Source organism: Dreissena polymorpha, chromosome 15 (genome assembly GCF_020536995.1).
Source record: "Dreissena polymorpha isolate Duluth1 chromosome 15, UMN_Dpol_1.0, whole genome shotgun sequence".
Taxonomy (NCBI): Eukaryota; Metazoa; Mollusca; class Bivalvia; order Myida; family Dreissenidae; genus Dreissena; species Dreissena polymorpha.
Window position 1 is genome coordinate 24,201,998 of NC_068369.1, and position 4,906 is coordinate 24,206,903.

Consider the following 4,906-nt stretch of genomic DNA (forward strand, 5'->3'; position numbering starts at 1 on the left):
TGGATCTTCAGAGTTTCAGTAAAAAACAGGAATAAAGTTTAAAAAAGAAAATAATGTAATCCTAACTTTGGCTCAAACCACTGGCCCATGAAGTAAAAGTGCAACGCATAGACCACTCGGCCATCCGTGCTCATACAAGAAGTGATATTCTTTATACTTTTATATAAGCAATCCTTGTAGTGCCACAAAATAGCACGCCAACAACAGAACTCTCCAAATAATTCAATCGTTTCGCGTTGCAACGCTTTATAATTTCAGGTTTATAAATCGTCGAAAGATGCCAATAATGGATATGTCAGAGCATGGTAAATGTTCAGTATAACTGTTTCCTCACACATATTCTAAATACAACAAAAATTTGAGAATCTGAAACATTTTATTTATTTATTTTTAATTTATCAAAACGTGAAAATGTCCCTTTAAGTAAAAATTGCATTAAAATATATTAGATACAGGCCCCTTGCGCAAATATTATTTTACAAATGTATAGTGGTTTCCCTGTTGTCATATACTAGTACATGAATAGTATGCTTTAATTTAATATATGCTGTGTTCTTTTCATAGTTAAGTTCTTTTCGTGTTGGTTGCAATTTCAAAACATACCAATAAACCCCCAGAATACGGTTACATTCTAGCGTATGTCAATATATGTGGCAACAATCACACTAAACACAAATGACCTGTTTCGTCTTGTTTCTTTTTTTCAAAATACATTGTTCAACGCTTGGTAATATGAAATAAAATGTTATTGATGTTTTAAATCAATTAATTTACATGCGAATTTATTCCGGGGACATAACTAGCTATCCTATACAGATGGTATAGGTGTTTATTTCTATCCAATACGCCATAGTAGGCACATGAGGACAACATAAATTCACAATAAAATTAACAACAACGTAGGCAAAGCAAAATGCAAAAAAAAATAAAAATACACACGCACGCCGTTACGCATACACCCACACTCACACACGCGCACACGAATACACCCACTCCCATACACACATACCCACACTCACAAGTAAACTAAACATACATGGATGTATGCGCCGTATTTGGTTGGCGACGTGATGAAGAAAGCTTATTGAGGCTTACACAATGAAAAAGGCCGAGATCTAGCAAACAATATTTGTTTCCGTGCTGCATATGTCAAACGTTCACCTTCCCGACACCTACTGTGAATTGTATTTGTCATGGTTTTCACAAATTATTTTTTGAAAGATTTTCACTAATTATTACTGAACTTACAGATATATGTTTAGGTTGCTTTCCTAACATAATTTGACTATCATGTGTTGCTTACTTCCCAACAAAAAAGTCCCTTATTATTACCCTCACATGATTAAAACTTTGATATAAAATTTCAAACACTGGAGAATGCTGAAATCATGTTTGTTGTTTGTATTCGTCTTTTTTGGTATGCGCTTTTATAAAAAAACATATCGTGTCATGCTTGCGTAATTCAATGGAGTTGTCAGTCAGGCAGTTAATAAACTGGAACGTTCATGTGCTGGATTTTAATTTCAATCAGATTACAAATTTCTAACGTTTCGTTGATGTGGATGGATTAAGTGATTCAGATATACATTACGGTGCAGGGAGTATTTTCCTCCAATAGAATGGTGATAACATTGTCGACACATAAAAAATAGAGGATAGGAAGATTATCCGGTCACGTTCACTGTTGGATTTAGAATCGGAATTTTAAAAAGTTACAAACTTTGATGTTTTATTTTTAAATACTTTCTTCAATTACACTTTTATTAGGACTCGATTCTGTGAAAAAAATTGTATTTGATATTTTGCTGAATTGTTCTTCCACATCCAGATATGTTAATATATGATCATGAAATCATTCTGAATTCGTACCTTTTTTCGCCTGTCTGAAATCGAAATATAAGAATATTGTCTACGATTGCTCGAGCATGATAGAGGCTAACCTATATATAACAATAATGCCTATTAGTGCGTGAGCAAAAACTATCATATATTTGTATGTGTTCTGTATATCATTCGTATTTCGAAAGGTACTATTCATTTATTATTTTATTATTATTAGTCACTAGTAATAAAATGTAAGAATTACTAAGCAATTCTGATAGACTGTCTTTAAAAAAATGATTTTGATCTATTTTAATGGGCAATTCATTAATGCACCTTTGATTTTCGTTGCAGGATATACAACTTGCGATGATGCAAGATTTAAAACGCATTGACATGAACATGTTCATGTCCCTTTACAAAATTACCATTAATGTTTTGCTTTGATTCCGCATGATTCTGGGTATTTTTTTTCTCAACTTTTTATATTTTTATTGTTTGACCTGCTCTTTTAGCCACAAATGCATTGATACAATAATTTTGGTGAAAATTGGTGCTTAATATAATTGTGTGATAAATGAAACCACAAATGGACACACATATTAACGTAAATGGCACTTATGTCGAAGGATAAAATTGTGAAATGCCTTAATGGAATTTATTGCTGGTTATCAAAAACAAATAAGGCGACGACAGGCAATTTGAAATACGTGTGAAATAAATAACAATCAAAATCTGTGTCGATATGTACCGTTCAAGTGGTGTGAATAAATATGTAAATTAACCGGTCGACACTTTCATTGTAATTAAGAGCGCCTTTAAATGACTCTTAATGATTGCTAAAATGGGTGGATGTTATGATAAAGTACTTCACACCGATAAATAGAGTGTTTATCGAGGATAAAGTACGAAGCGGTGCGTTTATATAAGTACGAGTCCGGTCAAATTTCAGAACAATCGCAATAAATTATATTATTCATTAACCGATTTAACCCTTTGCATGCTGTGAAATGTGTCGTCTGCTAAAATGACGTTTTGTGGCGTCTCATCAGGATCCAAACTGTTTGCAAAGGCCTTTAACATTCGGTTCCAGCGCTAAAAGGGTTAACTGTTCTTATAGCAAAAGGTTCACATTTTGTACGCGTGCACTGAAAGGTTTCAAGGTTAACAACATTGGCGACTGTTTCATAGTATGTCCATTCCTCCCACTCTCTGGACCTGTCATCACTTACTCAACATAATGACTCCTTGTTCCCTAGGATTTTTGAACTGTGATGTGTTATATTATTTAATGATAATACTATTGTCAATAATATATCTTAACAAATTAACTATTCATAGGGAAGAAAAGAGATTTTTTAAAGTAGTGTTTCTTGGCAAAAATATCATCATTCAAATAATATAAATGTACCAGGGAGTGATCTTTATCTTACGACAGCTGTACTCTCATTTAGAATAGTTTTTTTTTGTAAATACTTTTAACCTTAAAGCTACATAGACATTAAAAATCAAAGAAATATTTCGAAAACTTGAACGTTGTATGTGGTATGGACTATATTGTCACACCAATAATAAAAACGAGCATTTTGTATCTCGTTAAATCTACGTTACTATACCACATATAGAGTTGAGAATTTTGCTATTGCTATAAGGAACACTGATACTGTAAAAGTGAATTTTATTTTACGAAATAGTTTAAGAAATATTCATTGATTTTGAGTGTTTATGGGGCAATTATGTCTCGCGAGAAGTCATGCAACGGAAATATTAAACTCTAATCGTAATCTTTAAATGTAGGAAAAGCTTTTTACTTTATTTTCAACATATAGAAAACGGTGATAACTTCTTTAAAGTAATAATTGTATATCCATTTATTAAATAAATTATTATTTTTATTTAAGGCTTCTTGAAATCAATTTCGTATTTCTCAACATAACGTGATGAATTCGTGCTATACAAGTCATTAATAAAAGGCATATAATGATCTATGTGTATGATATAACTACTAGTATATGTTTGCTTACGTGAAAGCGAAATGAACAACTAATATAGAAAAACATTACTTTATAAGTCTTACACAAAATTTCGAACATGCTTTATTTAATTAAACGGTTTATGAATGATGTTTTTATTATAATAAACAAGTGGATATCGTACTTCTAATTTAAATGTTTATACATTTCCAAAAATCCATCACAAACAATACAGAAAAAAGCTTTAATTTAAAGTTGGATATGAACTACATGGAACCAATTCACCGTTTCACTGTCTTCAAAATTGTAAATACAAAACATCTTATAGTAATCGCTTTAGACCGGCATTTTTTAATGTTAACAAATTCCTGCTTGCGCATAAGTGTGTGTGAGTGTTTGCTAGTGTATACACGGAACATAAGGGAAGTCCATCAATTAACACAGCATCGACGGAGGGAGTGCTGGACATGTAAGGACATCGTTAATTTTGAACAGAGTACATATGCTTAAATAATGACCTGTTAAGTTTTTGTTTTGTTTTAGACATGAAAAATAACATAACATATTGAAGTGTCGGATTTAAAAGCACGATGACATTACGCAGCCATCTTGTGTACAACTATTTCGCGATTTTTTCACTAATCGACGTTGATTTCAAATTTCGAATTTAAAGTAATTTGAATACAAATTAATTCGTCAGATTTTTTATTGTCTTGAAAGTGATGGCATCGCCTTAAATAAATACTACAAAGAAATCCTTAGTACTACACTACTTATATGAAAGTAATCTTGTAAACTATCCCATGTTTTGCTTAACCTTAAACTGATATTTTGTAACATTTAACGTAAAGTCAATTACCCCCCCCCCCCCCCCCCCCAATTATATAGAGTTACATAAAAATATAATGTATTTTGACAGAAAAAAATACTCAACTTTCAAAAAGGATCTAATTAAAAATGTATATTTACCTAAGACCTGGATTTTCATAAATAATAATCCTATAATGGATTTCGTTCAGTACAGACTTCCTTTAAAAGAAAATTTGCCGAAAACGCGAAATGTCGTTCCCGATTAGCCTGTGTCGCGTTTCATGGACGTTACGTTACGCACA